Source organism: Amblyomma americanum, chromosome 5 (assembly GCF_052857255.1).
Source record: "Amblyomma americanum isolate KBUSLIRL-KWMA chromosome 5, ASM5285725v1, whole genome shotgun sequence".
In the NCBI taxonomy this organism is placed as follows: Eukaryota; Metazoa; Arthropoda; class Arachnida; order Ixodida; family Ixodidae; genus Amblyomma; species Amblyomma americanum.
Window position 1 is genome coordinate 148,537,127 of NC_135501.1, and position 8,703 is coordinate 148,545,829.

General features: G+C 45.5%; 1 long non-coding RNA gene across 1 annotated transcript; it reads right to left on the bottom strand.

Annotated features, from left to right (window-relative positions):
• Positions 1–836: 836 nt before the first annotated feature.
• On the bottom strand, positions 837–2,491 carry LOC144135140 (uncharacterized). Its single transcript, XR_013315389.1, has 3 exons — positions 2,290–2,491; positions 1,436–1,529; positions 837–903 (listed from the first exon to the last, which is right to left on the bottom strand). It is a non-coding gene; the product is annotated as an uncharacterized LOC144135140 (long non-coding RNA).
• Positions 2,492–8,703: the final 6,212 nt, after the last annotated feature.

Genomic DNA, 8,703 nt, shown 5'->3' on the forward strand with positions numbered 1-8,703 from the left:
CTCACTGTCATCAGAATCAGTTAAGCCGTAAAAAATCAAATTATTACGCCTTCCACGATTTTCCAAATCGTCTATTTTTGCAATCATGCTTGTCAGAACTTCATGATCTTTTCGTTGTTGATCTTCAACGTTAGCTAGAGCTGTTCCAATTGCGTCAATTTTTCCTAGCTTAGTTTCTAATACAACAAGCCGGGCTTTTACGTCAGTCAAGTCCGTGGTAAGCTGCGATAACTTGCAAAGAATTGTGGTTTGACCATTCAACAGCTCTTGAAATTGTTCAGCTGTTGCTGGGCCAGGGTTACTCTCAATATCCCCGCCACAAAGCAACAAGATTAGCAGATAAAACGCTGGGCTACGAAAAACTGAAAAATGCCTCTTAACATACAGACAATTTGACAACACAAAACCGCGTGGCTTACGGGAAAAAGTAAGATAAAGCATTTGGGGTGGAACCGGCAAAATGTAGCGCGACTGTTTCAAAGGATGAAAAAGACCAACCTACGTTGGTCATTGTTGAGCATCATCATTGTTGAGCACAATATTTTTAAAGAGATAAATGAACATATAGGTCCTTTTCGAGGACACATATGCATACCAGGCAACAAGTGTGCAATGTAAAAGCACGTATGTGTTACAGCAGCTGCGTCAAGACTACATCAGTGACTATACTTTGTACAAGTCTACAGGTCCGGTATTTATAAGCTGAGGTACTGCTGTGAAGTGCATGTAGAGTTTGCATGCTTTTCTCAACGTAGCTGCAAGCCTATGTTGAAAATATGTTTCTCAATAGGCAGCTAAGATATGCATCACTGAAAAAGAATAACTACCATGAACGGATCAGGAAGGATGACACAGCCGAAGGCAGGAAGCACGCATGGCCCAATAGATGCTGGCCGCTGGCAACTGCAAATAAATACATCCAGAGGAACAGCTGTCAGTGGCTGTAGCCATGTCATGAATTACAAGAGAGGAAATCGTCTACTGCTTTAAAAACTAAAATTAGATGCAATATAAGTAAATAAAAAACCAATGAGCAGCTCATGACAAAAGAAATGAACAGATTTTATGTAATGCACCCATATACATTCTTTGAGAAGAGTCACAATGACTGTTATAACAACACTGAAAGATGAGCTCGCTGAAATACCGCAAACCAATATAAATATAGGATGTGCAGGTTTTCATTATTTCCTATCATGGTGCCTTGCACCAATGTCTAGGTATTAAATTGAAAGTTGCAACCAGTCTGCCCTGGTTAATTGAGAAGATAGAATGGAAAAAAGCATGCCTTCAATAGCAAGAAGCTTGATATCTCACAGCACAGCTTAGCATCATAGAAAAATAGCTAGCGCATTTAACAAATCTGCATACAATTAAAAGCTGCACAAATTCGTCGACTGACAATGCAAGCAAGGGCAAGAGAAACAAAAAATACCAAAGAACACTCGTGAGTGCGGCGAAGTGAGGTCTGTGGGTAGGATCCCGTGCCTGGGAAGAGTTCCGAGCTCGGAGAATCGCCGGCACCACAGCTGATGGCACGCAACCAAGAATAAATAACAAAGTGAAAATAAGTAAAAAAAAACCATCGACAATGGCGAAAGACTTGAATGCGGGCCGCAAAAGCGAGGGATATAGCAAAAAGGTAGAAATCCTAAATAAGTGTGCAGTTGCATCTCCGACAGCTCGCAGTGCTCAGAAGGAGAGGAAGCATCAACGCCTGCAGCTGAGGAGACGCAAGATTGATTAAATTTGACATAACACTGCCGAAAATCCTGTTCCATTGGGGAAGCACAGATAAGTTTACCAATGACAAGGCGAGGAATATGCACCAGCCTTTCACATGCGATCACTTTCTCTGAATAATTTAGTATAACGAATATTAAGCCACAAGCACTAATCCGATAAGTACCAACCCTGAGCAAAATAGTGCGGTGTCTGATCGCAGCTGGCCTAGCGCGAGCGCTTCGCCGCGCGGCACTTCTCGCTCATCGTCTTCTACGCAGTGCAAATCCATGCTTTTGCACAGTGTCGAAGCGCTAGCAAGCGAAAGAGTAACTCTGTTGTGATATCTGGTGCCATTTTTCTTTACCACGGCACGCGAGTACTAAATGCACATAAAGAAAATGAGAACACACTTGTCATGCAGGATATAGGCCCTGCTTTTTTGGCGCCGCATTATAGCTGCGGCGACCGCATGCAGACTGCCTCCACTCACATCCCTATATAGCCGCATACAAATAGCGCGTGCGAATACAGATCATTAGCAAAGAAACGCAGAGCGGGACTCACCGGTCATGCGATTCATCCAGGCTTAGTAAAACCGCGCAGGAGTCTTCGTTCGCTTTTACAGATGACAAGACGTCGCAGCACCGTCTTTGTTCTTGGCTTACCCGTTGAAACTCGCCAATGTTGACAGGCTGTAATTCTGGTCGTTGGCTTCCAAAACACACTCCTGCTCACCTTCCTATTGAATGAGTTCTTCACACGTGTCCGCCGTACCAGCGCCGAAGCAATGCCTCAAAGAGGCAAATAATGCAAAACGAGACGCGTCGTTTGCGCTGCAATGGCGCCGACGGCTGCGTTATCGCGTCGTTGGAAAATTGCAACCGACAAAAGTTTGTTTTTAAACCATGAATAATTAAATTATCTCCGTAACAAAGACGTTCTATTTTTAAAATTATTTTTACATTATTTATGAATATTAAAGCGCTTTTAGTTACTTTTTTTGGCATATCGTTTGTAGAAGCTGCGATCCTGTGATCCCCGGAAATGACCCGGATGCCCTAGCAGACGACGGAGCAGGCGACGGAGCAGACGACGCTGTTGACAGAATGTAATTTCGTTTGATGCCAGATAAAACCACTAAGTTGCGACAAAAACAGCGAAGAAAAGCGCCGTATCTCGAGCTGGCGAATATCGTGGATAAGTTGAACGCAATTGGCACGATGGAGAGTAGCTACGATGCATTAATTTTCGCGACACTGGCACGCTCACCGGAGATCATGAAACTTAACAGCTTAATCTGTGACCAGTACAAGCGGATTGCTTTGATATCAACTGCGTTACGAAACTACGTCGATACTTGCGTCTCACTTTAGCTAATATGCAACAGCGGCTAGCACTTTCCGCATCCTGATCGCGTGTAGTTTAACAAGCAAGAGCCCACTAGCGCATCGAAGCAGCTGTGTTTTTGAGTTCGTATCGTTACGATAAATACGAGCTGTTTTGGCACGTACTGGAATTGAAGTTCTCAGCCTGTGCGTCACGGACGGTGACGATGGCGTCGCGGACGATCTTAACTAAGACTCGCCGCAACGCAGCCGATAACCCAAGTATATGGGCGTTAACGGTTGTTCCCCAGTACTGCAAACGTGGGCATAAAGTATCGCTCAGTCGCAGCGCCAGTCGCTCGCTGCTCGATTTCCCAGCCTTCCGAGTGAAGGTCGCAAGCTGTTGAGCCAATCGGTGAGCCAGCCGGAGTGAGCGAGCCGAGCTTTCGGAAACGACGCCGCCCGCGGGCGCGCCGGGCACTGAACTACGCGCTACCCCCTGGATGCCCTAGTCGTCGCTAAGCCTAGCCGGTTTCACATCAATGCTGCAGTTGAGTGCACTTCGAAACCGGCTAGCGCTGAGGTGCTGCTCTTGTCATCGTTTTACTGTGAACCTCGTCTCATAGTAAAATAAAGATATGCTCGGTTTCCGCGACACCTTCAGGAGTGGAGCCAGCTGAGGCCAGGAGAGCCGCGATTGAGGAGCAGCAAATAAAGGCGCCGTGGGAAGACATTTTTTTGTATTCCTGCTATCGCTTCTACCAACGACTCGATATTGGCCAACGATACTCCATCCGACGGCTTAGTATGGACTTGAACAAACATTACTGTCGCATTTTTCTGACTCTGGCGGCCGGTATCCAGCCTGGCATGCCGGCCCCGAGAAGGGCGCCCGTACTTTATCATGGCGCTGAACTGTATGGCTGTGGTGCACATCAAAACCCCCAGACATCCTCCTCTTTGCTCAGATTGTCATAGCACACAGTCACACTGGGACCAGAGCAGTTTAGAGGACCTAGTGCGGGTGCACAGGAGCTAGACTGTGTCAAAGCAGGCGAAACTCTTGAAAGCACGCGATTGACGTCAGTCCCAAGACTTTATTCTCATTTCGACCGAGAATCAAATCGGTTCAAACTCGTCGGCCGCCGCATTTCACCTTCGGCGTCATACGCTGTTGTCTATATTTAGCGACATTTTCGTGTCACCGTGATGAAATTTTCAGTGAAGGCAATGAACGACGTCGTAAAGCATTTTTTTGCTATTTTATGATAAGCAGCACGTCACTGCCGCTAAAAATTTCTCCGCCAACACTGTATCAGTGTTGGACTTAGGAGCGCTAGCTACGAGAGCTTCAAGTGTTTAGATCGGGGTGCTCAGCAAACGTGGAGAAGACAAAATACGAACATCTGAGGGCGTTTCGTTTCGAAAAAATTCCTTCTAGGATACAAGCAGCGTCATCTACTTCAAAGATTTTGCACTACTATTGCGATCTGCAGCCACCTTCGCTATATCCGGTATGTTTCCTCCTTATATATCAGTTAACGAATTGTATACACGTGTGCATTACAACAAGACGAATTGTTTGACCGCATCCAGAACCCTCTGCGACAAACGATTAGGCCATATGGCTGTCTGGAAATACCCGGAATGCACGGTTTGGGGGCAAAAAGGTCGTCGGTGCGAATCCCACACATACTTTGGGCTTCATCTAAATATTTATTCTATCCTCAGGAACATGACAAGTCAAATGACACCACTTCGATCATTATGCTTCAAACGGGCGGCCCCCAAATTTGATGCAAATCGGGGTCCGCGGGGTCCCACTTCGATAGCCGCTATACTGGCATATGTAAAACGGATCGAAGGTATCTGTGACAATTGAGGTTCTACGCGCCCGCTGTTGCTATGCGATATAGTTTGGTAACTGTCTTGGCCAATTTGACCTTCCCTGCAGACAGACGTGTCCTTGACAAACGTAAGTAGTAAGAGCTGACGCTCTTAAAACTGAAACGCGGAAAAATGATATCGGGGTTGCTTTGAACATTTATACAGACAACTGCGTGCATGTACATACATGGTGCCTTTGTGTAGCCGGATGATTATGGCGAGTAATTTTCCCTGATTGACGATTAACGATATTCTTTTCCACGCCGTGCGTAGAAGTGTCCTTGGCCTTTTCTGCGCATGTAGTAGTAGCGGTACAATACGTTACATGGCTTGAACCTGTCACAGAAGCCACGAGGACACTGACTTATAGTAGCGCGCATCGACTTGCGCACACCGATTGGTGTGCAGGCGCTGTCGTGGCTGCAGCTACATGCCGCCACCGCAAGCGCGTGTGAAAACGCAGGCACCGTAGGCTTCGTCGCTTGTGCATTACAGCTTTTTGGGCTTTCAAAGCCGCATTATACTCTTGAGCATGCACTACTTTCGTCACACTGTCATGTGGAAACAGAAGGGAATTAGGTGAGTGCTCGAGCAGTGCCTGTCCTCTAAGCCAATTCTCGTTCGGTGAGAGAGCCAGGTCGCGGGAAGCAAGTTGAAAACTCGATTCGCCAATGTGAATGAGCACTTCATTTCGCTCGGTGCCCGTCAGCAACAGACTAGAGCACCTCGCATCCTCTTCGCGACTCGCCACAGTGAACGCGCTTTGAAGCATCTTTGGTCAATTTGATCCCATCGCTGTCACACGAAAGCACGACAGTATTTCTAGAATTCTGCAGTAAAAGAATTACCCTCACCAGGAATCTGTCATACGACACATCCCACGATAGGTATCTATCGCGCGGCACAAACCACGACAGGTATCAGTCGCGCGGCATATCCCACGACACGCTGTTGTGTCGCGCGACAGGCCGCACGACAGGTACTTTTGTCGCGTGAAAAGAGGCGCGCTAGAAGTCTGTCGCGCGACTGAACCCACGACAGGCAACTTTGCTGAGGCACGCAATCTCTGTCGCGCGGCACGACTCCCTCTGTCGCGCGACAGTACCTGCGACAGAAACCTGTCGCGCGACAAATGCTGCGACAGGGACCTTCTTCGCACGACAAAATGCAGGAAAGAAGTCTGTCGTGCGGCAAAACCTACTACAAACAACTTTGTCGCGCGAAAGGACCCACTGTCTTTCTCTGTCCCTTTGTCCCGTTTTGCGCTACTCTCACTTTCCATGGATCACCGTTACCGACTCGCCCAAGTTTCTACCCTTGAGACACGAAGCTTGTCGCACGACACAAGGCACGACAAGACAGCTTGTCTTGCGACACAAAATTGTGTCGCGCGACAGATGCGCGACAAAAAATTCTGTCGTGCGTTTTGATCGGGAAGGCTTTTCACGTCCTCTCAGGGAAATCAGAAAGAAACTGTGGGACAAAACGAAAACAAACCGTGACAGAAAGGGGAAAGTCTTCTTAATGTACGACAAAATAAGCATCAATGGCCAGCTTTTCAAATGTAGTGAAAACCTAAACGACTTAATCGAAATAGAAAAAGTGAGGAGCAGAAAGTAGAAAAAAAAACGAAAATGCGAGCAATCTAGCAAAAAGAACACGCAGCCGCCGATAACCCTATAAATATTAACACACCCAGCCTTCTAAATAAGATCGACCACTTGGAAGCTATCCTTCTCGCTTTTAGCTCTGATATTGTTGTGATTATTGAGATTTGGCTGCACTCTGGCATTCAAGATCATGAAATCGTTTACCCGGGCTATGTCATCGTTCGCAAAGACAGGGAAACTAGGGAAGAGGGAGTTGGCTTGGTCTTAAAAAGTGATCTACCCTTTACGCAAATGCCTGACATTCCCGGTGTAGAAGCCGTTTGGTGCAAAGTTCACCCGTAATGCAAATCTGTTAACGTGGGCGCGGTGTACAGGCCACCAAATACTGAAACTGTGTATCCGGATCTTCTGTTCGATTACCTGTATATATATGTCTATGGCTCTATGATCATATTAGCTGGCGACTTCAATTGTCCGCTTGTTAACTGAAATACTTTATGTTCAACTGATGCAACAAGTAATGCCATGTATCGCATCCTGTTTACTTTAGAACTTGTACAAATTGTTAGTGAGCCTACTCGTGCGCAAGGAACATCCAGTTGTATACTAGGCTTGGTGTTTCTTAGTAACCACTTTAGAATTATTGATTGTAGAGTTGAAGTATCAAAAGGAATTTCTGACCATGAAATGGTGTACTACGTACGCTGAAATTCCCAAGCTTGGGTCGCCAGCGGGGCCCGACGAAATGTGTGCGCGCATTTAACAGAGCGAACGATGCGGCTGTTATGACACATCTTATGCATGAATTTAATGTTTTTTATTATCTGTATTTTCAGAGTACTACCACTGTTGACGCCTTCTGGGTACAATTTAAAGAGCATGTGATGCACTGCTTCACAAATTTCATCCCTTTGAAAAAGAAGGCGACATGCAAGAATAATCCGTGGATTACTCGAGAAATAATCCACATGAAACGAAAAATTCATAGGGTAAGGCAATGAGCAAACTTAGAACTAAAGGTCAATATATGTTCGCTAAGAAAAAGATAAATAATAAAGCACTCGACCCTCTAAAACGATTTTGTGGCACTGCACTTCACAACTTCATTAAAACTTCTGCGGCCAAGATCTGGAGGTATGTAAAAAGAAAGAATGTTACTGATAAATCGTCTACATTTTGAAAGCAGCAAGGTGACTAATTTAACAATTACTTCCAATCGATCTTCACCTACAACAATGGTGTTTTATGAACATTAGCGTGCCATAGTAATGAGTCAACGCAACTTTCTGGCGCTCCGGTCTTAAGTGTACTTGGGGTTATTTCTCTGCGGTTGAACCTTGATGTAAAGAAGGTCCTGTGGTCCTGATGGAATTCCGAACTGCTTTCTTAGGCGTTATGTCGAACCAATCAGTGAATATCTCTGTCTCATATTTTGTAATTTACTTCAGCACAGCTCTCTGCCCGCTCAATGGAAGATAGCCAAAATTGTCCCCATTCACAAATCAGGCGACGTAATGTCCCCGTCCTATTACCGGCCTATATTCCTCACATGTACCTGTTGCAAAATTTTTGAGCACATCTTATTAAAATTTCTTAAAGAACATCGTGAGACTCAAAACTTCATCCACCAAAACCAGCACGGCTTCAGAGCAGGTTTGTCCACTGTTATCCAACTGGCCAAAATTTTTCATTACCTCGCACAGGGAATCAATATGACCAAAGTCAAACTGATACAATTTTCCTGGATTACTCAAAGGCTTTCGATCGTGTGGCACAGGATAAACTGAATTTCAAACTAAACAAAATACTTGGCCATGGTCCCGTTACGAGGTGGATAGGCAGCTACTTCGGAACGTCGACAATATGTGCAATGCAATAACCATGCCTCTGATATTGTTCCGGTCATTTCAGGCGTGCCGCGGGCTCTGTTCAAGCATCATTTTTGTTCATTTTATACATAAACGACATAACATATCACGTTGATGTGAAGGTGCGTCTCTTTGCGGATGATTGCGTGCTATATCAGAAAATAAACACTCAAGCAGACCAGGTAAGGTGAAACACAGCTTTGGGCAACGTCATACAGTGGTGCAATACATTGCAAATAGTAATCAATATGGAAAAAACTCTAGTGATGTTTGTCACAAATCAGAAAA